Below are 26,675 nucleotides of genomic sequence, written 5' to 3' on the forward strand. Positions count from 1 at the left end.
TTGGCTACTGGCTATGTCACTTCAGACTGTCCTGTTTCCTTTTTGGGCCCATGGGCTCCTGGTAACCCGCAGAGCTGTGCTGGGGCAGGCGGGAGGTGCGTTCCGGCTCCAGCTGGCAGATGGGGTGCTAGAACAAGGGAAGACCAGCAGCGCAGGCTTCTCAGGAGTACCTGGGGTCTCCTTGGGAGAGGACAAAACTATGGCCAGGAGTGTTATCCAGGAAAGAATCTTAGGATGACAGACGTAGGGGAGACCCTAAGGACCAGGCCATTAGTACCATGTCCATGCCAGGAGGCCATGCTCTTTAGGGAGGCTGCTTCTCCACCCTGTTAAATAGCTTGTTCCTGGTGAAACAGTCAGCCGGTGCAGAGCTAGCCCAAGGTCCAGTCCAGTGCTGGGCCAGCACACTCATCTGGCCCAGGCCTGAGGTGTAGACCTTTGTGGAGAGAAGGGTCCCTGGGTCCCTGATGTTTTATTTAGGATGAGAATCTTCCTTCTCAGTGCAGTTCTCTCTGAGGGGCTCATGTGAAGGTGACCTGGCTGCGCGACGCGTACAGGGACTCTGTCTTTCCTCTGGGGCAGCCTCTGGTGTTTATTAACACTGGGATCATTTGCTCTTTAAAGGCTCCTTAGAACTCAGCCCTAAGGATCTCTTCCTGGAGCCCTTTTACTTAGGAGTCCTCTAAATATATTTAACTTCTTCGAAGGGAATTGTTCTGTACCAATTTTTCCTCCTGCTTGCGGAACTGACAGGAGATCTTTGATTTCCTCTGCATTTTCCAACTTTTTTCTGACTCCCAGCGCTGCTACTGATTCCAGCTTCTCTGTCAGAAAGAGAGCGAGCGAGCGAGCTCCCATCCACTCATTCAGGCCCCCCAAATACCTGCAGTGGCGGGGGCTGGGCCAGGGTTGGGGCCAGGAACACAGTCCGGGTGGCCAGAATCTAATTACTGGATTCTGCCTCCCAAGCAGGTGGGCCATCTTTCCCTGCCTTCCCAGGTGCATCAACAGGGAAGTCAGGACTCACACCAGCAGTCTGATATGGTTTAACCACGCACCACATTGTTGGCCGCAGAGATACAAAAATGTTTATTGCAGCAATAATTGTAGCAGATAAAACAAAACCCAACACAAAACTCAATAATGAAACTACTCACCAGATAGAGAACTGTTGACAAAAATGTATACTCTCAAAATCTCTAAATTATTGCACAGCTATTAAAAAGAACGAGCTGGATCTTTTGTAATGGCTAAGAGGAATTTCTACAGTGTGTTGTCCCATGAGAAAAGCAGGTGTCAAGAGGTTCATGGAGGAGTGTGATGCGGCGGTGTAGCACAGAGGGTTAAGTCACTGCAACGCTGTCATCACTTATGGTTGCCAGTTCAAGTCCTGGCCGCTCCATTTCTGATCCGGCTCTCTGCTAATGTGCCTGGGAAAGTAACAGGATCGCCCATCAGCAGAAGGTGGCTTGGGCTTATGCCACACATGAGGGAGACCCAGATGGAGTTCCAAGCTCCTGGCTTTGGCCTGGCCCAGCCCTGGCCTTTGTGGCCATTTGGGGAGTGAACCAGAGGACAGAAGATTTCTCTCTCTCTCTAGCTCTGCCTGTGAAGTAAATAAATCAGTCTTTAAAAAAATGCTCCCTGGGGCAGTCCATATTTGGAGACAGCCGAGAGTGAGGAAGGAGCCCCTCGGCAGGCGTGTGTGTGCTTGTGGAAGGCGTGGACACCGAGCTGTTCACTCTGGTTATTGGCAGGAGGAAGTAGAGGTAGGAAGCAGAGGTAGAAGCCCCCTCCTCCCCCACCAAAGAAGAGCAAATTTTAAAGATTGTGTGTATGTGGGTGTCTATGCAAAACAATGCCCCCAAAAGATATTTCCTAAAGTGTTAATATTGTTTATCTCAGCCTCCATGTGACGTTTACTTTCTTTCTTAGAATTGTGTATATGCGTTGCATCCTTTAAAGATTTGCGGGTACAAGTAGGAAGACTGAAAGTGAATGTGAATGCTTTGCTCCCCAGTAGAGGGGCCTACGGCCAGGAGCCAAGTTCAGACCTCAGTTCCTGACCGTGGCCCCCAAGGGGCCAGCCAGGGCTGCCTGAGCCTCAGGCCTGTCCTGACCTCTCTCAGGGTCCCTGGCTCAGCAAAGGAATGGGCCGGCCCCAGGGTCTTCTTCCACCCGGTCGGCCATCTTACAGCCAAGTTGACACTTCCCGGGCAGGCGTTTACGTCCACTTCAACCACATAACGGGACACTTAAAGAACCCGACAGAAAGTGAAATGGCTGAAATGAAGCCACCCCCGACTCACACTTTGTCCTTCTCCTCTAGTGGTGTCCGGACGGATGGTATCCCATGACTTCCATGAAGCTCCAGGCTCTCCAAGCCACCCTCTGCCCCATGGCTGCCTGGAGACCAGAGGCACTCAGGAGGCTGGGGCTGGGGCTGCCCCTGCGTGGTTCAAGTTGGGTGGAGCCAGGAAGTGCAGAGGTCTGTGCAGAAGCACAGGGAACCCACGCTGGCCTGGGGGCTCCAGGAGGCCATGCTGCATTGAGCAGACCTGGCCTCCTTTCCAGTGGAGCAGGACGGGGTAGGGGGGAGGGTGTGAGTCTGTGCATGTGTCTGTGAGAGAGAGTAAAAGAGGGAGTGTGTGTGTTTGCATGGAGGTAAGTGCTTGTCTATGGGTTTGTGTGTTTGCATTTGTGTGTGAGACAGTGTGCACGTGCGTCTGTGAGTATGAGCATGTGTGGTAGGAGGGTCAGCAAAAGGAGAGGCCGGGGAGGGCTAGACCCGCTGTGCAGATCTTCATGGGGCAGGGAGGTCAGTGTTTGCCCCTGGGGAGATGCTCAGAGCCCAAAAGACAGCTTTAGGCAAACAGAGGATGTGGTGAAGGCAGCAGCTAAAGATAGAGAATCAAGAAAGCCCTTGCTTGCGCTTCCTTAGCAGGTAATGGCTGAAAAGCACTTGACATATGTGATGGTTTTGATATTCATGACAGCATCGCTAGTTTGGCTACAATTATCCTCATAAGAGAGGCAAGGTGACTTGCTAAGGTGACAGAACCAGGAGCTGGAAGGCAGCGTCTGCCTCCTATGCTGCCCAAGCTCACTGCCCAAAGCAGGTGCGTGTGTGGCCCTGTCTGTGCTCCATTCCTTTCAGTTGCAGGTCATGGTCACGTTCAGACTCCCTGCCCTGCGGGACTGCTGCCTGCCTCTGCCGCGCTCTTTCCAGGGGAGGAAGCTCAGGTGGAGCTGCTGGGCTGGGAGGTCTGGGATTTGCGGCAGAGTCTTGGGCAGCCTTTTCCCTCCTCCCTGGGTACGAGGTGGCTCAAGGAACCACCTACTGGGCGTGTGAACTGGGGCAGACCCCCGAGTCTCTCTAGGCTCATCTTCCTCCCCGAGGGGAGATAGGAAGCAGTCCCTGTTTTGATACCAGACTTTCCTGAAGAAGGTGACGCTCAGACACTCACGCAGTGCTGTTTGGGAAGGGGCGCTTCTCTTCTGCAGAAGGAAACCAAGTCCCCCGTCTCACAGTTTTCTCTTGCCTGTTTGGCCAGTCTTCAAGCTCTGTTTCCAGCCTCGCACAGATGCCTTCTAATTATGCACTCTCCCACAACCATGGGCTTACTTCCAACCACTGTTTGACTATTTGTGTAAAGTAAGGGGAAAAGACACCAAAGTTTTGAAACATTTCTACAAATACTACATCCTAGATAAAGACACTTGTCTCACCACAGCCGAGCCATTGGCAGGTGGGCGGCAGCCACACCCTCACTCCCTACCCCTGGCCCTGTGATGGTTACAAGTGCTCATTCACCAGCCGAAGTGCTCACGTTTAAACTCAGCACGTGGGAAACGTCTGGGGTAGTTGACACATAATGAGCAAATATATAGGTTTTTTATATAGGTCAAGGTCACAACCTGCATATCATTCCCATGGTTGTCAGGCAAACCCAACAGGGCGAAGGTGGCAAAAGAACAAATAAGGCACCAAACAAATTCGTTTTGTTTTCCTTTCTTAAGTTTTAGTTTTGATCGATACAAAATAATCGCACATATTTCTAGATAAATATGAGCTAGAGGGCAGCCTGTGGAACTTGAGCAAAACTTTCCCTCCTCGGCACTTTATGCAAAGGTGGTCCCCGGTGCCTGTGGGGTTCCTTTCTTTCTTTTGGGTTTTGGGAGCCGGGGGGGGGTGTCAGTGGTGGTGATCGTGGGCAGGGGACAAAGCAACATGGGTATCGAGCCGCCATGGGAGTGGGGACGTGTAGAGCATGTCTCATTTTTCTGCCCGCGCTGACGGTTTCAGAAACCAAGTAGGTTATTTTACAGCCTGGGGAACTCCTGGTGGAAAAAAACATCTCACCCATGATGTCAGGCCCGGGGTGCAGATGGTCTCATGACGTAAAATTCCATCCGACTCTGGTTTATTCTGAATCGTGGGTGCTGTCATGTGTTACACATTTGCTGTGTGCTACAAGCTGGACCACACAGCCTGCCCGCAGTGCCCTGTTCCTGAGGGGCCTCGCCGCATGGCACACACATGCTGAGATTCAAATCCGTGGCTTGGTGTTTTGTGCTGTGTGTCTTTTGGTAAGCTGTTTAACACTTTGGTCCCTTAGTCTGGGAATATTTGTGTTTCTACCTCTAGAATGTTGTAAGGATGGAATTACCTGTTATATTCTATTGGTACATCTTAGAACAGTGGCCTCTAATAAAAATTTCACTGTTATTCCACTTATGCAACTACCCAATGATCGCAGTTCCCATAGGGCAGGCATTACCACCCCCTCTCGACAGTGAGACGGACTTGGAGACATGAGCAACTTGCAAAGGTCACGCAGCTATGAACTGTGGCGCCAGCCACAAATGCAGTTCACACAGACTCCTATGGCTGGGATCTGGAGACCTTGCCATATCACACTAACTGAAAGCTTTACTTTTCTGACTGTATCTGCTAGGTACAGGTGTATCCAGGTAGAACAAGTGAACCAATTGGTAAAGGAACTCATCCTGGGAATTGGCAGCCATGATGAGACATCCACTTCCCATAGCTGAGACCCCTCACAGAGCTTTTTGCTAATATCCAGGCATTCCAAGTCTCTTCACAGCATAAACCCACTAGTGCTATGCTCGATTTTGTAGAAGCACAAAGTACCATGACTGGCCTATGACCCTCAATTTAAAAGAAGCTAAAGAATTTGGACTAAAATCCATTTTTCACGTGTCAATTCAAGTTCGGGCTAACTCACCTTGATTGGAGCTCCCTCACCTTCACCCCAGTAGTGATCTCTCCACGTGGGAACATGCAGCAGCCCCCGGGAGGGCCCTTTGAGCATTATACTCTTTTGTTCCTTTGTTCACATTCAGTCGCTGTCAGTCATCTACTGTGTCAGGTACAGCAGTAAACACAGACATGAAGCAAGCAAAAACATCTGCCCTCGTGGTTAGAGACAAGAAGTGCCCCAGAGTTCAAGGTAGGCAGATTACATACAGAAGAGAGGCCTAGGTACAAAGTTGTGTGAGCTTGGTTAGAAGAAATCGCCTCCACCTGGGAGAAAACACCAACCAGACCCAAGAAAGCTGGCAAAGAGATGATTTTCTAGATTAAAACTGTTGCATAAAAAATATTTCAAAATATACTAAAATAAAGAATATAATGAACGCACATACTCATCATCCAGACTTTTGATATTATCTTAAACTATTTTCTTCATTGAAGTTTTAGAAAACAAATCATCTTGGGCTGGCGCTGCGGCTCACTAGGCTAATCCTCTGCCTTGCAGCGCCAGCACTCCGGGTTCTAGTCCTGGTCAGGGCGCCGGATTCTGTCCCGGTTGCCCCTCTTCCAGGCCAGCTCTCTGCTGTGGCCAGGGAGTGCAGTGGAGGATGGCCCAAGTACTTGGGCCCTGCACCCCACGGGAGACCGCGGCGGCCATTGGAGGGTGAGCCAATGGCAAAAGGAAGACCTTTCTCTCTGTCTCTCTCTCTCACTGTCCACTCTGCCTGTCAAAAAAAAAAAAAAAAAAAAGAAAGCAAGCAAATCATCTTGTTAAATAAATGTGTGAGGCTTTGAAATGAAACAAATGATTTGAAGCAAATCATTTCCCCTCCCCACGTTTTGCATGTGTCTCTAAAACATGGAGGTATTTCTCATGTAACCACTATGCCATTGTATCACACCTAACAAAGCTAACACTAATTCTATGGTATCTAACCATCCAGCCATTGATTCAATCCATAATCAAATTCTAACAACCATCTCAAAAAGAACTTCTTGCTTGCTTTGTCCCCCTCAGGATACAAACAAGGTTTCTCTATGAGCATAACTCCTGGTTACTCTGCCTAAAAGTTTCTTTTTTAAATAAGAGTCCCTCCCCACAACTTTGATTCCTTTCATGCCATTGATTTGTAAAACCAAGCCTATAGAATGGTCTGCCTTTCAGACTTGCTTCCTGGCAATGGTTCATAACTTTTCCTCTGTATTTCTATTTCTTAAACTACAGGGCTTCAAACAGTTTGTCGAAGATGGGATTAAAAGATGAGTTTATTTTGTGCAAAGAAATTTGGAATCTATGTACATGAGTGATCTACAAAAGGTTCATGGGAAATGTGTATTATGAAAAACTAAGCACAGATTTCATTTTTTTAAACTCAAGTCTATCTTTGGAGTTAACTCTACAGGTTCCATTAGACTCAGGTTCACCTTTTTCTGATAAGGTGATGGTTGTGCTGTGTAGTTCATTTTATCGGGAGGCTCACCATGTCTAGCTATACCATCCTAACAATGCTAAGACAGACGGGGCCCTAGCCCTCTGTCAACTAATGGTTTCATTAGAGAATACCAAAGGTCAATGTCTGATTCCATGATTCCTTCCACATAATTTCTTAGTTAAGAATTGAGAGTGGGGCCGGCGCCATGGCTCACTTGGTTAATCCTCTGCCTGTGGCGCCAGCATCCCATATGGGTGGTAGGTTCTAGTCCCGGTTGCTCCTCTTCCAGTCCAGCTCTCTGCTGTGGCCCGGGAAGGCAGTGGAGCATGGCCTGAGTGCTGGGCTCCTGCACCCACATGGGATACCAGGAGGGGGCTCCTGGCTCCTGGCTTCAGATCAGCGAAGCTCTGGCCATGGCAGCCATTTCGGGGGGTGAACCAACGGAAGGAAGACCTTTCTCTCTGTCTCTCTCTCTCTCACTGTCTAACTCTGTCAAATAAATTAAAAAAAAAAAAATTGAGAGCGAAAGGATGAGAAAGTGGGAACAGCGGAAACACAATTGTGAAGTTTAATGTTACCAGGTTAGGGAATATTTCCCCCAAAGACAGGAAACGTGGTTCAAGGTTAATTATGAAAAAATTATTTGCTTATATATCAGTAGTGATGTGAGTAACAAACAAAACAGCAAAAGAATTCAACTGGGAAAGGGTAGTCTTTACAGTGCATGTTGCAAAATTGAGCATCCATAAGTAAGAAGTAATCTGAACACATAAATTTACATAATTCCCCAAAATTAACTCTAAATGGATCATAGAGCAGAATGTAAATTGCAAAATGGGTCCGATGCTATGGCATAGAGGGTAAAGTCACCGCTTGTAATGCCAGCATCCCATATGGGCACCGGTTCAAAGTCCCAGCTGCTCCACTTCCTATCTAGCTCTCTGCTGTGGCCTGGGAGAGCACTAGAAGATGGCTTAGGTCCTTGGGCCCCTGCACCCACGTGGGAGACCCAGAGGAGGCTCCTGGCCTCTGGCTTCGGATCAGTGCACCTCTGGCTGTTGGGGCCATCTGGGGAGTGAACCAGTGGATGGAAGACCTCTCTCTTTCTCTCTCTCTCTCTCTCTCTCTCTGCCTCTGCCTCTGCCTCTCTGTAGCTCTGCCTTTCAAATAAATAAATAAATATTTTTTAAAAATGCAAAATGAAAACTGGAAGATCACTCAAGAAATTCTAGATGATCTTGGATTTGGTGATGGTTGTTTAGATAGAACACCAAAAGCGTGATCCATGAAAAAACACTTAGCACGTTGGACTTCCTGGAAATGGGACGTCTAGACAATGAGATGTTATTCAGTGCTACAAAAGAAATGAGTTATTATATTAAAAAAAAACACAGAGGGACTTGAACTGCACATTGCAAAGTGAAAGGAGCTAATCAGAAAAACCCACATACTGTGTGATTCTAACTATAAGACATTCTGGAAAAGGCAAAACGAGAGAGTAAAAAGATCAGCAGTTGTCAGTCCATAAAAATACTTGAACCTGTGTAGTGATAGCAGCTTTACTGAATATTAACTCCCAACTGGAAACAACCAAAAGCCCATGAATAAGAGCACTGTGTGACGAGAAAGAAGCTAAACATGAAAGAATACATACTGTGTACTTCCATATATATGACCCTCTAGACAAAGCAGACTTGCAGTAACAGAAAGCAAACAGTGCTTGCCAGTGGCTGGGGATGCTATAAGAAGATTGAACTGGAAGAAGCCAAAGGAAACTCTTTGCAATGATGAGAATGTTCTAAATTTTATTTTTGATGGTATGTACAGATTCAGAACTGTATACTTTTAAACAATTATTTATTTGAGAGGTAGTTACAGACAAAGAGGGAGAGAGAGAGAGAGAGATCTTCCATCTGCTGGTTCACTCCCCAAAGGGCTACAACCGCCAGAGCTGAGCTGATCCGAAGCCAGGAGCCAGGAACTTCTTCCGGGTCTCCCACATGGGTGCAGGGGCCCAAAGACTTGGGCCATCTTCTACTGCTTTCCCAGGCCATAGCAGAGAGCTGGATCAGAAGGGGAGCAGCTGGGACACAAACCGGTACCCATATGGGATGCCGGCACCACAGGCAGAGGCTTAACTTACTCCGCCACAGCACTGGCCCATAATTTTTCACTTTAAATGGGTGACTTTTATGAGTGTTGTTTACACTTCATTAAAACTAATTTTATAAATATCATTTGGGAAGCACTGAAGGGTGTTGCCTTTTGTCTGTTGAGTTTTGTAACATGATAGAAAAAGCTTATTTCTGTCTAGTTATTCCAAATTTAATTTCAAAGCCAATGAAATCTCCCCTTGCATACATACATACATACATACATACATGGGGGAATAAATCACACAAAGACATATTCTATAAAAATTGAAAATGAAGTATCTAAAAAAGAGGACAATAAAAGAGGCTTACTTTGTATATTACTTTGTATTTGGGAAATTCTCCCTCAAATAACAGACTTTAATGACAGAGTATAAAGTATCAATAAATATTGGGCTGGCACTATGGCATAGTGGATTAAGTTGCCTCCTGCAGTGCTGGCATCCTATAGGAGTGCTGGTTGGAGTCCCAGCTGCTCCACTTCCCATCTAGCTCCCTGCTAATGAGCCTGGGAAAGCATTGGAATATGGCCCAAGTGCTTGGGCCCCTGCACCCATGTGGGAGACCCAGATGGAGTTCCAGGTTCCTGGCTTCAGCCTGCCCAGCCCCAGCCATTGTAGCCATTTGGGGAGTGAATCAGCAGATGGAAGATTCCTCTCTCTCTCTCTCTCTCTGCCTTTCAAATCATATAAAATAAATTTTAATTTCTTGGCCTAGTGGCCAAGAAATACCAGCATCCCATATTGAAGTGCTTGGGTTTAATTCCTTGCATCATTAGTGTTCCGGCTTCCTGCTAACGCAGACCCTGGGAGGCAGCAGGTGATGGCTTAAGTAGTTGGGTCCCTGTCACCCTCATGAGAGACCTGGATTAAGTTCACCACTCCTGGTTTCAGCCCTGACCCTGTCCCAGCTGTTGCGCACATTTGGAAGTAAATTAACTGATGGGAGCTCTTTCCTCCTTTTCGTATCTCTTTGCCTCTCAAATAAATAAATAAATTTTAAAAAATTAAATGCATATTATTGTATTTATTTATTTGATTTTTATTTAATGAATACATTTTTACATAGATACAACTTTAGGAATATAGTGGTTCTTTCCCCCCTATCCTCCCCCCCAGCTCCGATCCCACTTCCCATTCCCTCTCCCATCTCCTTCTTCATTATGATTCATTTTTAGTATAACTTTATATACAGAGGGAGGGCCAACTCTATGCTAATCATAGACTTCCACAATTTACACCCACACCCACACAGAGTACAGTTTGGGGAGAGAATTTGCAGTTGATTCTCATATTACAACTCAATAGGGACAGAGGTCCAGCTTGGGGAGCAAGTGCACAGTAACTACTGTTGTTCCTTTAACAATTAACACTCTTTTTTATGATGTCAGTGATCATCCAAGGCTCTTGCCATGGGCTGCCAAGGCTGTGGAAGCCTTTTGTGACCATAGACTCCGTCGGTATTTGGACACGGCCATAAGCAAAGTGGATGTTCTCGTCTCCCTTCAGAGAAGATTGTCTCCTTCTTTGATATGTATATTATTTTAAATCATAAAATCAATCACTATGGGCAGGCACTTGGCAAGATGCCACTTAGAACAGCTGATTCAAATCCCGGCTCCACTTCTGATCCAGCTTCCTGCTAATGAGAACTCTGGGATGCACCTGGTAATGGCTCAAGTACTTGGATCCCTGCCACCCATGTAGAAGACCCGGACTGAGTTCCAGGTTCCCGGCTTCAACCTGGTCAAGTCCTGGGTATTCAGGGCATTTGGGGAATAAACCAGCGAATGGAAGATTCTGATTCTTCTCTCTCTCTCTCTCTCTCTCTCTCTGACTTTTAAATTAAAAAAGTGAACAAAATTTAAAAAATCAATCAGTAGAAAGAGAAAAAATAACTAATAAACACTTGGGGGATAGAGAGGGGTGGGTACAGGTGGTTAACAGTAAGGAAAGAGGTATCACAGTGCAGTGTGTTCAGTTTTTTTTTTTTTTTTAAGATTTATTTTACTTATTTGAAAGGCAGAGAGAGAAGAGACACAGAGAGTGAGAGGTCATCCATCTGCTGGTCCACTCCCCAGATGACTGCAGCAGCCAGGGCTGGGCCAGACTGAAGCCAGGTGCTTCATCTGGGTCTCCCATGTTGGTGCAGGGGCCCAAGCCTGGGGCCATCCTCCGCTGCTTTCCCAGGTGCATTGGCAGGAAGCTTGATGGGAAGTGGAGCAGCCAGGACAAGAACCGGCGGTGCCCACGTGGGAATAAGTGTTCCCACTGTTCTGAGCAAGCACTGAATAGCATTTTCTGACCATTCAGAAGGCAGTTTAGGGTTGTAATGCTTTAAAGGTCTCACTGGATCATTTGATGTGAATCTTACAGTCCATGGTGTGATGGCTTCGGGTGGAGGGACTCTGAGTTGCCCTTGCCCCATGCTGAGAGCTCCTGATTGTACTGCAGATTTGTGGAGATGCTGAGGAGTGGCAGGGTGCAGGGCATAGCCTAGGCTCTCCCAGAGCTGGGACAGCGGTGGCCCAGTTCCTGCACTCCAGGTACCCAGAGGAACACAAGATAGGGTCTCAGGAGGGACGGCTCACTGTTTCTCTTTCCTTCTCAGCTCCCTGTCAGCTCCACCATGGCCCATGAGTCACCAGTCTTCATTCCTGCTGGATTCACACTCATTCTTCTGCCTCTGCCATGGCCCCCTGCCCCCATTACCTGTTGACATCTCCTTCAAGAATCAGGGGTCCCTGTTCATGTCCTGGGGCAACCACACAGTGTGTGCACCAGCCTCAGCCAGGGCCAGCACGTGGTACGTGGAGGAGGACAAGGCCTGCCAGTGAGTGCACCTGCTGAGGCCCAGCCCAGAGGCCCGTCCAGGGAGTGGAATGGGGGCGATAAAACAGCAGGAGTAAATCCCATCAAGAACACAAAAGAACTTCAGGAGGATCTTGTTTCATCCCCTGTTGAGCAAATAATTGATTTTTAGGAAAGGTAATCATGCTGTGCTGCCCAGAAGATCTTCAAAGTTGTCTTTTGGGTAACACATCATGATGCTCTTCTTAAATTTTATTTACAAAATGGGGATAGAAAGGTGTTTCCTGGTTGTCTTAAAGGATCAATTAGATTCAATTAAAAATACAAAAGTAATTATGAAATGGAAAGACCCATACAGAAATCTCTTTTGAGACCAAAATCATAAACCCTGCTTCCGTACTGTCCACACCCACACTAGCTAACCGAAGAGTTGTCAGAGGAATGTTAGTGCAGTGTTTTGAGCATGTTAACCAGGGTGTTGATTAAACCACGTTAAGCAATGGTCATACGCTCTGGAACAAAGCCGAGCAAACACTCGACACCATTTTCCTTGGGGACAGTGGGTGACTGTAAGCTTTCTTATGCTGGGATTTTTCCCTGATGGATGGATGGATGGAGTCATTCATTCATTTCAAGAAGAGAAAGATAGGCTGCAAGTAGACGATGTTCTGGGTGCTGAGATGCGGCCTGGGAAACAAAGACGAACTAAGGCAGGAGCCCCTGCCCCGAGGGGCTCCTCAACAGCAAGCAGTTTAGATCCTGCGCTCTGGTGTGTAAGAGCCACTGGGCTTGCAGTCACCCACCATCCCCAACATCCCGGTACCGTAAAGAGTGAACAGTTGAAGTGGCCAGGACAGTTCTGAGAGCTGTCTCCCAGGACTGTCCTGCATACAGATTCTTGGTCACTGGCAGATACTTCAGGGCCAAGGAGGAGCAATGGTCTGAGGTTTCTGTTGCACCACGTGGAAAACGCCCAGGGTGAAAGTACGATTTGCTCTCCTGCATTGCACCACTGCGTGCCGTACTCAGGAGTCTTCCCTGTGTATTGCCCACCGATTTCCACTGATAATAAGTGAGTGACTTAGCAGAGTCCCCGAGGAAGCCAAGAGGAATGGAGTTGGATGCTTCCCCACCCTCACCCCCAGTTTTTGCTTCCAGGTAGGCAGGCACATTTGAGTATAGGGAGGCTCTGGTGTGGACGACTGAGAGACAAAGGCAATCAGGCACTCAGGAAGCAGAGGCACTGAGGCAGACAGCGTGCTGTGAATGAAGCAGCTGCTGGAAGAGAGAAGGCCCAGCCGTGCTCAGAAGCTGAGGCGCCGGCCTCGCCCACCTGCCCCGCTGCGGTAGCGCTGGGCCTTGATCTCTTGAATTTCAATTTCTTGGGCTCTTTCAGCCTTAAGGAATAACATTTCAGCCTGATAAATACCTCCTCTGGTTAATATTTAGAGCAGGCAAGAACAATTAACCAGCCACAAATATTTCTGTGTCTGTCTGACTCCCTGATGAGAAATGCAAAGCTTGTGGGAGCAATCTATTTTAAAAACGCCAAAACGTTTCCTTCGTTAAGAACCACGGGTGGCCTCCATGGCGACAGAAGCTCTGACTTTAACACATTAGCAGTGAGCTTCGGTGAGAGAAGCTGAACTAGCAGTGGCCCTCTGCACGGCAGCCACAGCAAGGCCCCTTAGCATTGTGGGTCCACAGGCAGGGCCTCGGCAGAGGGAAGACTCGAGTTCAACCCTAAGTTTCCCCACATGTTGACGGTGTGTCCCTCAGTCAGGACTTCTAAGCCTCAGTATCCTCATCCTTAAAATGGGAGTAGTACAGCCCTAGGCCGTTGCTAGACCTCAGTTTGTAGGCATGGATATTTAGATTTATTTCAATCCCAGAGTTCCCCAAACAGAAAGAGGGGTTGGGGAGTCTTTAAAATATTTTGGGGGCATAGCTCCTTAGAAATCTGATGAAACTACGTGATTCCCCAGAAAGTACACTTACTACGTACATGCTAAATTGGGGGGTCTATTTCCAGATCCCTGCCCCTCCCCCCACCCCCTGCAAAACCCCACAGTGATTCACAGACCTCTGATTAAGAACAAATGAGGCCGAGGCCTTGGGGTTGGTTTCCTTTGGAGTTGTTTCATTTCACAAAGAGGAAAGTCTGCTCTCTGGCCAAAGACCACATCAGTAACCCTGGCCAGCAAATATGGTTGTCAGGGAGCTAAATGACAGAGGCCAAACAACTCGGGCCACTGTCACCAATGAGCTAAAATACAGTTCAAATCCCACCCCACTCCACCCCCAAAATGAGCAATGAGTCTTCCCATATAATTGTTGTTTGGCGAGGTTGGCAAGGAACATCCCCAGCTGTGTGGTGTGGTTCAGAACGCCTTTGCAAACTGCATGATACTTAGGTTGTAATCATGGCCTGTATAATGGTAAAAAAAATAAATAAATAAGGATACTGACAGTCCAACTGAGACATCACGCAGTGCTGAAAATGTCCGTTGTGGACGCTGGGCTGGCATCCCATATCAGAGCACCGGTTCAAGCCCCGGCTCCTCCACTTCCGATCCAGCTCCCTGCTCATGTGCCTGGGAAAGCAGTGGGAGGTGGCACCCATGTGGGAGCATCTGGATGGAGTTTCAGGCTCCTGGTTTAGGCCCGGCCCAGCCCTACCTGTCACAGCCATTTGGGGAGTGACCCCAGATGCAGGATCCCTCTCTGTCTCCCTCTCTGTCACTCTGCCTTTCAAGTAAATAAAATAAATCTTGAAAATAAAATGTCCATTGTGAAGACACAGGAAAGAAGCTCATGGTGAAAAGAGGAAGCAAAAAAGCAGAATCAAAGTGTGACGCCCTCCCGATTCCAGCGATGGAAACTACGCGTCAGGTGAACGCACGTGGCCGGCCCCTGTTACCCCTAGCTTCTCTCTGTTGTCAGGTTTCTTTGGGGGTTATATAACATTTATAGTTTGAAAGTCAGGAGATGAATGACACATCTGTGCAGCATCAGCTTGCTTTCCACATGGCTGGGGCCCGTCTGCCTCCCCCACGCGGCCAGCTCCTTCTGCGGCTGCCCTCATAATGAGGCGGGGGAGGCAGACCCGGCAGAGGCCCCCAGACCCAGACGACCACAAAACCCAGCCTTGTGATTGGAAAGAGCCACGAGGGCACATTCAGCATTTCCAGCGCCGGCCCGGTTCCTGTCTGAGCTGCTTGGCTTAGGCTCCGTGACCCGGAGGCTGGCTCATGCAAGCAGGGTGTGCGATTTCCATGTCTGGTCCGTGGGGTTCTCTGCATTTTGGACTCCTGTCATCCGGGAACCAGCTGGCGCTGGTCAGATGAAATGACTTCCCGGGTGTGACAGAGCGTGTTGGTAGGAGGCAGTGGGGCCACACGCCTGCTACATACAAGGCATGGCCAGGCGCCCCACCGGCGTCTGCTGATGGCCCTCGTGGGTGCTATGAGGTTAGCTACTCCCACAACAGTGACTGAGAGGAAACTGCTGGAAGAGGTGCCGCAGCAGGATCTGAAGGAGGGCAGCAGCTTCACCAGTCAGGAGGCCTCTGCTGTCAGGTTGAGGGTCGAGGTCAGCATCCCAGTCACTAGCACAAGCTCCCTGCAGCTCTGCCCTCGAGATCTGCTCTCCTCCCTGGTGGGGCTGCTGGCCAGCGGGAGCTGAGGGGAAATGAGCAAGAAAGGCCACCCCACATCCCCCAGCAGCATTGCCTTCCCACAGGCGGGGGCTTCCCCTGAGCCACTGGGGCTGGCGCTGTGATGCAGCGGGTTAAGCCGCCATCAGAGACTCCAGCATCTCAAACAGGAGCCGGTTCAAGTCGCGGCTGCTCCACTTCTGATCCAGCTCCCTGCTAACACACCTGGGAAAGCAGCAGCAAATGGCCCAAGTGCACCCACATGGGAGACCCAGATGAAGCTCCTGGCTCCTGGCTCTGGCCTGGCCCAGACCTGGCCATTGTGGCCATTTGGGGAGTGAACCAGCAGATGAACTATAACTGTGTCTTTCAAATAAATAAGAAAAAAAAAGAAAAAAGAAAAAAGAAACAAAACCCCTCCCCCAAGTCTCTTCTGGCCTCTAGACAAATGAGTAGCTTCCTCCTGGCAGCCCCAAAGCACGTTACAGGACCTTGGCAGTGGTGCCCGTGGAAGTCCGACTTGAGCCGGAATGAACAGGGAGTGTACATGGCTCAGTGTCTGTGCCCTTGGGGCCTGGCACGGCGACTGACTTCTTGTATGTCCCAATAAGTGGAGACTGACAAGTGGCTGTTCTGATGCTGGGAGACAGGCAGAAAGGGAGCACAAGGATGGATCTGTAAGACCAAAGGCTTCAGCGGGACAGGTGTGGGGGGACAATGGCATCGTGACAGGCTGTGGCTCAGACCTGAGTGACTGGAGAGACAGGAATGGCGGCAGGAAGGGGCAAGCACTGGCTGATGGCGCAGGACAAGAGAGGCCTCCTTGTTCCTTCAGGCGGGCTCACCCCAGAGCTGCCCAGCACAGCAGACGCTCCCTTGGTCCCAGGACACAGTCCTGTGTGAGGGCAGTGCTCAGTGTCCGCGAGACCCCGCACGTGCGTCCACACTCTGGATAGCGTCATGGGTGTACTTGGCCCTCTCCTAGATGTTGCTCTGCTCTTTCCCACTGGACTGCTGAGGTGCATGGACAGTTCAGAGCCCTGGCCTCGGAGGCACACGGATCTGAGTTTGCGTCTCTCCTCTTGTCCTTTCTGATGACATCACGGACCGTTGTGGGGATTAAGTGAGTTCATGAACAACTCCGTGTTCTGCCAGAGTATTTACACCACAGGAATAGGCAAATACTACAAATCTGGGGTGGGTTGGTTGTTGTTGATTTTCTACTCTTAAAGTGTGTCCTGCACACTGTAAGTAGCATAGAAAACTGAGCAAACTGTTTTTGAGTACTTAGAACTATTATCCAAGTTAGCATGTAGTCCTTTTTTTTTTTTTTTTTTGGATAGGCAGAGTGGACAGCGAGAGAGAGAGAGACAGAGAGAAAGGTCTTTCTTTTTGCCATTGGTTCACCCTCCAATGGCCGCTGCAGCCAGTGCGCTGCGGCCGGCGCACCACGCTGATCCGAAGCCAGGAGCCAGGTGCTTATCCTGGTCTCCCATGGGGTGCAGGGCCCAAGCACTTGGGCCATCCTCCACTGCACTCCCAGGCCACAGCAGAGAGCTGGCCTGGAAGAGGGGCAACCGGGACAGAATCCGGCGCCCCGACCGGGACTAGAACCCGGTGTGCCAGCGCCGCAAGGCGGAGGATTAGCCTAGTGAGCCGCGGCGCCGGCCAGCATGTAGTTGTGACACACACCTTTGTTGTTCCGCTTTGATCTACTCCTTGACATAAATGAAAATGTTCGGGCAGGTGTTGTGGGGTGGAGGTTAAGCCCCAACGTGAAAGGCCTACGTCCCATGTCAAAGGTCCTGGCATTTAGTCCCACTGCTGCTTCTGATCCAGTTTCCTGTACCGCACCTAGGCGGCAGCAGAAGATGGTTCAAGCACCTGGGTTCCTGTCACCCATGGGGAAGACCCGGATGGAGTTCCTGGCTCCTGTCTTAAGCCTGATACAGCCCCAGCTGTTGTGGGCATTTGGGGGAGGGAACCAGTGATAGAAGATTAGCTCACTGTCTCTGCCTCTGTGTCATTTGGCCTTTCAAATAAATAAATATTTTTAAAAATGAAAAAATCAGTGTACATGCCAACAGCACACTTGTTCATCAGCTGCAACCATCATTTGGCTGCAGACACAAGCGTGGCAAAAGTCAGTGAAAGCACCCATTGGGACTCGATTGTCTACACGGTGGTTGTAATGAGAATATTGTACATGCTCTATAAATGCTGTGAAACACCGCCATATCACCCTGCTCCTCATAAATAAGGACAGTTGTAACATATGCATCAAAACACGAATAAACTCCTTGTGGAAAGAAAAAAATTATATGAAAACAATATTGCTTGTGGTGTTATTATTTGTAAATTATGGGTCAAATAACCCTTTTTATAAGTACACTTTATACAAAATGGACATTCGTCTCCAGCAGATCTGTTTCCAAGGAAGTAGGCTGTTGAAGATTTACCAGCCTGCTATGCCCTTGGTCTCCCAGCACCTCTCCTGACCCAGCACTTCCCACCGCGCTGACAGCTGCCTGGGAGCCCAGCTGATACACACCACAGAATTAAAATGATTCCTTTTCCATGTTGCTGTGTAGACAAAGGAGAAGTCAGCATTTCCCCTAAAGCCATCCAGAAAAAAAATCTTGAAAATGGACTATTTAAAATCTATTTTCATAAGCATGACCTTTTTAAGATAAAAAAATTCAACTTCAGAAGTCTAGGGGCAAGCATTTGGCACAGCAGGTGAGCTGCCACTTGGGAAGCCTGCCGCCCACATTGGGGTACCTGGGTCTGGGTCCCAGCTCCGCTTCCCATTCCGGCTCCCTGCCAGTGTGCACCCTGGGAGGCTGCAGGTGGTGGCCCAGGGACCTGGGTCCCTGCCACTCCCACAGGAGACCTGGGTGGAGTTACCTGCTCCTGTCTTCAGCCTGACCCAGCCCTGGCTGTTGTATTTGGGGAATAAATGGACGGGGGTGGGGGGAGCTCTGTTTCTCCATTCCTTCCTTCTGTCTGCCTGTCAAAATAAATAAATAAAATCAGATTGTACCAGAGAAATGACAGGAATAAAAGGAATTTTAAATGAAATGATCTTATCTAAACTGTAGCAATACAAGGTGGAGTATATGTAAAAGCAGGCAGTTGAAACTAGTTATTTGTGTAACTATGATAGACCCACAGCTAAATATTTCGCCGTAATTGGTCTTGTTGGCCAGAAAATAAGGATTTCCTTGTATTTTGCACCTGAAAAGGAAATAACTTGCTGAGCACCCACACTGTGCACTGGGCTATTTAAAAAATGCTGTTCTGTTTATATTTATTTGTCTATTCATTCTTCTCGGTGTTTCCGAAAAAAGACTTGAGGCCACTTTTAAAAATAGCATGATAAGAGAGAAAAGTAGATGAAGAAATCAGACCAAAGAGCTAAAGCAGACAAACATGGGTGGGAAGTTGGTGCACAGACCCACAGCCCACGAGACACTGCAGGCAAGTGCTTGTGGCGAGAGGCAACTTCAGCTCTGTGTCCTGCGGCCCGCAGTGCATGCTGGGAAATGGTGAGTCCGTAGCATGCCTTTGCTCCTGAGAGGCCTGGGTTCGCCCTCTCTGGAGTCGGAGAGTGACTCCCCGAGTCCCTCTAGGGAGCTCCTGGGTGGAACAGTGGCGTCTCCGGCACAAAGGCCAGTGTGTGGTGACTCCTCCTGTGCAAGCCCAGGGCGCGATGCCCAGCCAGGTTCTCTGAGCAGCCAGGCATGGAGCTCCAGACACTCAGCTCTTGGGCCGACTGACTTGATACAGGGATGCACCCAACAGGCCACGCTCCCTGCTTCTCAGTCATGGTGAGCTATTTTCCGCTTTTGAGAAACATAATAAAACCATGCTGTCCTTTTTGGGGCTTCACAAATAAATATGGTGCATGAAAATAAGCAGAAGTTGTCATGTTAAATGTCTTTTCAACCTACAGGGACCATCCTGGTGATTCTAACACAGAGAATGGGGCAGGGCATAGAATCATGGAAATGCTGCCTGCTCGTCAGAGTCCGCTCACCCAGGAGTTAGGGCTTTGGGGTTAATCACATCCTGTGATGTGCTGTTCTCAACAAATAAAGAATACTCGGAAGGTGCGGCTAACCAGCTGGAGGAAGGTAAGACTGACTGCAGTGAAACTCGTCTCATGAAGACTTAGTGTCTTGCCCAAGGTCACACGACCAGGACCTGGCTGGGCCGAGCCTTGGACTCACTCCCTTGGGTACATGAGGCCAGCATCTAACCATTACGCGATGCGACTTTTCACCCCCACCCCCAAGTCCTTTCCGCTTTCTTATATCCACACACAGAGAAAAAATGAAAGTAGCCTCACTGAACATTTGACTTGGAGAGTCCAAATAATTCTGCATTGGCAAACCCTCTTGGGAACCAAACAAGAGCTATATGTGCCCCCTTTGCTCACGTAAACGCTTGCGTGCAAGGTCAAGGAGCTCATAGTTAACTGTGAAACTGCCCAGGGGCCCTGGGCTCGAAGGTCAGAACCAACTGATTGCATAAACTGCACAGCGTCCGCTGCCGCCGTGGACACGACGTGCGGTTGTGCTTTTCACACTTACACAAACGCTCCCTACACTCAGATGACCCTGGGAGTGAGGGCCCCCTTCCGTATTGCACCCCACGTGTGTCTTGTCTGCCCACCTCTAGTCCTGCTCAGCATCCCAGGTGCAAAGAAGCCAGCAGAGGGTGACGCTGCCCAGGCCCCCAGGAGGGCTGCTTTCCACCATGCAGTTGCGGGATGCACTGAGCACCAGCCCTCTGGCGAGGGAGCCCTGTGAGCCACGCAGCGCCGCGGAGGACCCTGCTCTACGCTTCAGGCTCCTGACTCCCGTCACTCCTCCATGCGGTTCTTCTTAGTTCTGGCCCCTGTGCTTGGTGGCGACCACAGCTGCTGCCACTTCGCAGACAGCCAGGTCATCGGCTCACAGCACGCCAGGTGGCAGAGGCAGGTCTCAGCACCCGCCTGGCTGGCACCGAGGTCCAGAGCTTTCCTCTGCACCACACTGCTGTGCAAGAAGCAGAGCCGCCGAGGCCCCTTCCTGCCCGAAATCCAGCACGGGCATCACTGGAACGGGTTCTCATTAAATCCCTGCTTCCCCTCTGTCAAGCTTCCTCCCGCGTGTCTTACCCTGCAGTTGCACTCAAGGCTTTGTCCTTGTTTCTCTCACTCCAGCATCATTTTATAGGGTACAGCACCACCACCCCCAGGCCGGACACTGTGCTGCATAATGAGACCTCGAGGAGCATGGAGGGCCTGCCCTTGACCTCAGGAGTTCATGGCCAGAAAGCCTGGCAGACCTGCATGAGCTGAGGTTCACAGGGACACCAGGATGAACCTGACATTGGCTGAAGAGGAGCTGCTTGCAGCCGTCAGAGGCACGGCCTTGACACAAAGGTCAAAGGTCAGAGGTCGGGGAGGAGATCCCAGGCCGAAGTGCGCCCCCGGGGGCAATTTCATGGTGTATTGCAGAAGCTGCAAGTGGCTGGTGTAGTCCACACACGGCCGGCAGTGGGGTCGCAAATGGGACAGGAGAGGGCCCTAGTTCAGGCCCAGCTGTAATCACTGCGGTTTACTTTTGATTTTATGTAAGTGTCTTGCGGTTTTCCTCAGTGTTGTGATTTGGCACCTAAGTGTTGTCTTCCCACAGCTTCGCAATCCTGCCTTCCTCACCTGTCTCGAATACGGCCAGGCCATCACCTGAGGAGGCGCACCTGCTCTGCGGAGCAAAGGGGCGTCGGGGGAGGAGCCGTCCGCTCTGTCTCGCTGTTCCCGCTTCACCCGCCTGGACCTCATAAGCAGGACGCTGGCCCTGGATGAGCGGATTCCAAGGCTGCAGACTGCCGGGTGACAGAGTGGGCTCCCGAGGCAGGATCCACACTCACACAGCAGCTACACCCTGCTCGCCACAGTGGGCTCTTGGGGAAGCGATGACCAGCAGGGCTCACAGCCACTTGGCCGGCCGCGAGTTGCGGGGTGGGGGTGGACTGGTGGTGACCCGGGGTTGCTTACTTGGGGTGCAGGTCCTCCCTCACCTCCCTTTTCAGCCTGCCGCTTCCTTCCTGGAGAGCAGTCGGGTCTGGGTCTGTGCTGGGGGTGGCGAGAGCCTGCGGCGGGATAAGCGGGCTTTCAACCTGAGGCCCCCGACACACAGCGAGGGCTCAAAGTGTGTGCAGAACAAAACAGAAGTGAATGATGGGAAGTGTCAGGAAGGGGAGGAAATACAGGGCTCTCCTGGAGTAAGACGGAGCTGCAGAGAGCCGTGAAAAATGCCAATGGCCTGCCCTGTTCCAGAATGTTCAGAGAGGGAGGGGCCCACTGGGCCACGGGCGCAGATGAGTGTTATGTTTTTAAGCTTTTAAAATTGGGATATTTTTAGGTTCGTAGGAAAAATGTCACAAAGGCAGTACAGAGAATTCTCACGCAGGCGCCAGTCAGCTTCCCCCCAGGCTCACCTGTGTCCGTGGTGCCTGAACTAAGGGGTGAACTCTGGTACTTTAACATTAATGTCCCTCTGGGCTTCCTGTGGGCGTCAGCTGGCGTCCACTGTCGGTGTTGTTCTGGATCTAGGGAGTGCGTTCTGGATTCAGTTGTCACACCTCCCAGCCTCTTCCGATCTGTGGCAGTTGCTGTGTCTTCCCTTGCTTTTGGTGATCTTGACGGTTTTGAAGGTGAAACGTTTGCAGAACAGCCCTTAGTGTGAATTTGTCTGTCTTCTCATGATAAGACTGGGGCCGTGTGGCGTGGGGGAAGAATCGTCTGAGTGCAGAAGCTCACAGTAAGGGCATAGCTTGGTGCTGTTTACCGAGCTCTGCAGGTTTCTCCAATGGAGAGTTACCATTTCCCCTTTCCTAGTTCTAAGTCCAAGCCGCAGTCAGAATGAGCGCCACCCCCTGGGGGTAGGAGGGTCTACATATAACAGAGAGCTCTTGGTAGCACAGAACAGTTCTTTTGAGTTCCATGGTAATGTGGATGGAGGAGGGTGAGATCAATGGCCCATTACCGAATGGATGAGAAAGTTGCCAAAGTCCTAGCATTTTAACAAAATCCCCACAAACTGTGTTATCAACTGCTCTTTCCTGTTAACAGTTGGTCTTTTTTTTTTTCCAGGTTTCAAATGTGTCTTTTATTCACTATTTCTGATGCCTATAAATAAGTGTTTCCACTATGAAAAAGGAAGTTATTAGCACAGTACATGTTCATGACTGGGGAATGGACTGCTCCAGTCGGCTTCGAGAGGGCCAAAAACTGAAAAAATAAAACCACCTGAATGTTGAATTCAGTTGTTTTTGTTTTGTTTTTTGCAAGGGACTTTATATAATTACAACAAACCGAAAAAGAGGTGCAGGGCTTTAAAACACACACACACACAAAAACGAAAGAGGCAGAGGCAGAGGGACGGGACGGGACAGGACGGCAGGGCAGGGCAGGGCAGGGCAGGGCAGGGCAGGGCAGGGCGAGGCGCTCAGTGCTGCTCCCCGGCGGCCTCCGGGGCCTGCTCCGCGGGCTCCTCGCACTCCCCCTGCACGGACAGAGACTGGAGCTTCTCGGCCACCTTCTCGGCGCTGTCGTTTGTGCCGGTTCCTTTCTTTTCTCGCTCTCCAATCTCTTCCCTGCATTCTTCGAACTTTGTTTTGAATTTCTGCGCATTCTCAGCATTGAGGAAACGGATGGCCAGCAGCTCCAGCTTGGGGCACTCGTCGGCGAAATCGGCGTGGGTGTTCCAGACCCAGGCGCGGTCGCTGCCTGCGTTCGGCTTCTACTCCATCGTTGGCGTGATGTAGCGGTTGGCGCAGATCTTCAGGGTCTTGTCTCTCCTCCTGAGCAGGCGGATAGCCCCCTTCTCCATGTGCTTCAGGAGCTTCAAGTCGCCCGTGCCGCGCTCCTTCCACCCCGGGAGGTCGTTCTCCGAGGTGAATCAGAAGAGCTTGGCCCGCATTTTAAAAAGTTCCTCCTCATCTTCCTCCAGCGTCTTGATTTCTTGCTCGGGAAGAGAGACTATTGGCTCAAACTGGGGGTCGTGGTTGGACTCGTCCGCGTTCTCCGTGGAGGTGTCGTGGTCCTCGTGACTGTCCTTGGTGGCCGCCCTGGGGCGCGGCGGCGGCTCGGCTGGCTCCGCGGCCTCTGGGCGCTGGGTCTGAGCTCTTTCCCTCCGTGTCTGGCGCCGGCGCCTCCCGCCTTCACTCCGCCCGGCGACCCGAACCCCGACCCCTGACCCCAGCGGCTGGAAACACCAGCAGTTGGTCTTCTTGACAAAACAGATCTCTTCACCAAAAAGATCATCCTAAGCCTTTTCTCCCAACCCACCAGCACATGCCTGACAAATGGAACAGCCTCATTCAGAAACAAACAAAAACAAAGGCGGAGCCAGCCAGCATCGCCCGCCCCTGCCACCCTCTCTCAGCTCTGTACTCTCGCAAGCAGGTGGACGCACTTGCCCTCAGCTCGGCAGCCGGGCTGTGTGTGCCACCCATGTCCTTTCCTCCCCCTGCCCATAGGCACTGCCTTCCCCAGCTTAGAGACCATAAGACACAGAAACTACCCGGATCAATAAAATTTTACAAGTAAAAAAAAAAAAAAAACCACCTCTAAAGTAGAAATGAGCAAACAGCTGGGCAATCTACCCATAGCTGTGGCACAGATCATGTTAATTCCCTCTCTCTCCATCAATAACACTGGAGCAATATCCCTGCCCACTCCTCCAAATATAGGCCTTGGAGCACCGTGCAATGTACAGAAACGAGATAGCCGAGAGCCGGAAGGCACAGAGACTTACCCTGCCAACGCGTCAGTGGTTTCTCACCATTGCTGTTCAAATCGCAGTGCCTTTAAGGTGGTACAGCCTCCTGTCTCCAGCCGGAAACTCACCAGGCGATCCTAAAGAAAAAGTCCATGCCCAGATGAATTGTTCTCATCCCTGTCGGCGGCGTGGGGACCTCATGGCTTCCTGGTGGCAGCCTCCCCAGGCTGTGATCGGAGCTCAGCCGGCCGCCCCCAAGGGGCAACCTCAACAAGAGCCCCGCCCCTCCTGCCTCGCGCCCTGGAGGCTGCTGTGGGCTGGCTGCACCCTGAGGAACCCTCTGTCCCAGCAAGGACCACGAGCAGCTGCGCTTCCCCCCCGGCCCTGGGCCACACTGGTCGCAGTGCCCTCTGCCACCAGAAAGTTTTCTCATGGGGTTTTGGTTTGACAACATGGCGGAGTTTTTTTTTTTTTTTTTTTTTTTTCTCTGCACTGAGTTCACAAACCTCCAATCCGTGTATTCTATGAGGTGTTTTGCTCTGCCTCACAGACAAGGGCTTGGGCTCCACGTTGTGGCACCTGCGTGAGCCACAGCACCTGTTCTCTCAGCCTTGTTGACTTGGTTTTGTCTTTTAAATGATGCTAATAATAGCTGGCTCACAGGATGCTGTGAACATTGAATAATGGCAGATGGGGTGAGAGTGGCAGGCCCCAAATTTGGTGCTCAATAAATGTTATTTCCCCCATGATTTATTTATTTATTTAGTAATCAGCAGACCATTCTGACTCAGAGCTTCACTCGAACAATGAAAATTCAAGGGAACACTGGGAGTGGGGGGGGGGTCCCAACATAGAGAGTGGTGAGGACTGGCCTGCACTAGAGCAGTCCAGGGACCAGTGAGCCCAAGAAGGCTGCTGAAACGACCTCAAGAGACTTGCTTCATAGTCCTGCAGCCAGGGAGACCCCCTGGCCAGCTGCTCCCTATCTGTGTCCAAGGAAGCTGGTTTGGGGGATTCTTGTTCTCCCTTTAGGTCTGGAGTCCTGGAGGTGGGGTGTGGGAGTCAGGCGGGCCAGCTTCTACAAAGCAGTCCACAGTGTCTGTTTCCTCTGGAGTTTCTGTCCCTGGAAGTTAGGGATAGGATGATACTCACTGTCAGTTACAGAGAGGAGAGAGTCTCTCTAAAGAGGCTCAGAGCAGTGGCAGCCGCAGTGACACTGTGGAAACAATGGGCTTCATTTCCCCAAAGGGCTTTAGGGGGAAAACGAGAGCATTCATGCATCACACGTTTCTGTTACAGTATTTAGGGCATGGTGAACCCCAGATGGCCAAGCCCCAAATCTGAATCATAAAATGGCTTCATCTTCTTCCATACTTGGCAGCAGTGGGCTCAGAACAGCGTCCAGTGTGCCAGGTGTGGTCAGTACAAGTAGCTGTTTGTAGTTTATTATCCCATTGGCTTCCTCACATCCAGTTGTTGCGCTCAACCATTAAACACAAGTTACAAGAGTTCCAGACTCCTTCAACTTCTGCTGTAAAGGTTGATGGCTTGAGATGAGACAACTCAGTCTTACTATTTCAGTTCAGTCCCATCTGGGGGACCCAGTCCAGAAAACAGACAATGACCATGGGGCAGATGGGGGCAGCTACAGAAGCCCAGCAATGCACAGTGTTAGACAGAGGTGGGAGCAGTGACCCCGTCAGGAATGGTTGGGATGAGTTCCCAGGAGGTGACTCCGCACAGCTCTCATGACCACAAATCCAGTGGACTCCCAGAGCTCCCTCGGTTGACTATTTTACTGAGCAAGGACCTGCCTCTCCCCGTGCTGCCTGCAGTGCTTCTAATGCTTCATCAGTGGGGCCTAAAGATGGAATTTTTGGAAAGCTTGTATATACTTGGCCCGGAGTACCTAGGAGATCTCCCGGGGAGCAGGAAATCTAGCTTCCTAAGGAGAAAACCCATTTTCCTGTGACTGTTGCCATTGGTTCAAAGTTAGAGCGGGAGAGGATGGGAGAGTCTATAGGGGGCGAGCTTAGGGATGCTGGCCTTTGTGGCTGGAGAAAAGCTTCTCTTTTTGTGTCTCTCCCCAGTGGGCGGATGTTGGAAACCCACACACACCCACACGCAGATGGGTTCCAGCAACCACTCAGACAAGGCCGAGGAAATGACGCTGCTCTTGGGTTCCAGATGCCCTGGGCGGAAGTGGAAGTTAGTTTTGGCCATTTCCGCCCTCACAGAGTCAGGGGGGCCACCAGAGAGGCTGGGCGGCCAGGACGGGACCCAGGGGAGAAGAGGGGAAGTGGCGGTGTGTGCCTGAGGTGGGGTGCCCTTTCTCAACTGCAGCTGGGATTCTCAGGGCTGGGCTGGCAGGAGCCCTCAGCTCTGTGAGGGTCAGGAACGTGTTCAGCCTCACTGGCGCCCCCAGTGTTGTTGCCCATTTGGGGTGATTTATGCAAAACTCATAGCTCTTCTTCTGTGAGCCTGTACAGCTTCCTGATACCAGTTCACCTCTGATTAAAATCAAAACCTGTAGGCGATAGAGGATTTCAGTGGGAGAAACCCTAAGGCGATC

General features: G+C 50.4%; 1 protein-coding gene, 1 long non-coding RNA gene and 1 pseudogene across 2 annotated transcripts in view; 1 reads left to right on the forward strand and 2 right to left on the reverse strand.

The window, feature by feature from the left end:
- Nucleotides 1-24,477, reverse strand: part of BLK (BLK proto-oncogene, Src family tyrosine kinase) — a 44,340-nt gene extending 19,863 nt beyond the window's left edge. The window contains exon 1 of the mRNA XM_002709439.5: nt 24,140-24,477. The gene's annotated coding sequence lies outside the window, so the exon portion shown is untranslated. The remainder of the gene's footprint in view (nt 1-24,139) is intronic.
- LOC138848448 (uncharacterized) lies at nt 8,803-22,729 on the forward strand. Its single transcript, XR_011386238.1, has 3 exons — nt 8,803-19,465; nt 20,539-20,767; nt 21,014-22,729. It is a non-coding gene; the product is annotated as an uncharacterized lncRNA (long non-coding RNA).
- On the reverse strand, nt 22,829-23,492 carry LOC103346067 (ran-specific GTPase-activating protein pseudogene; annotated as a pseudogene).
- Nucleotides 24,478-26,675: the final 2,198 nt, after the last annotated feature.

The sequence above is a fragment of the Oryctolagus cuniculus genome, chromosome 2 (assembly GCF_964237555.1).
Source record: "Oryctolagus cuniculus chromosome 2, mOryCun1.1, whole genome shotgun sequence".
Classification (NCBI taxonomy): Eukaryota; Metazoa; Chordata; class Mammalia; order Lagomorpha; family Leporidae; genus Oryctolagus; species Oryctolagus cuniculus.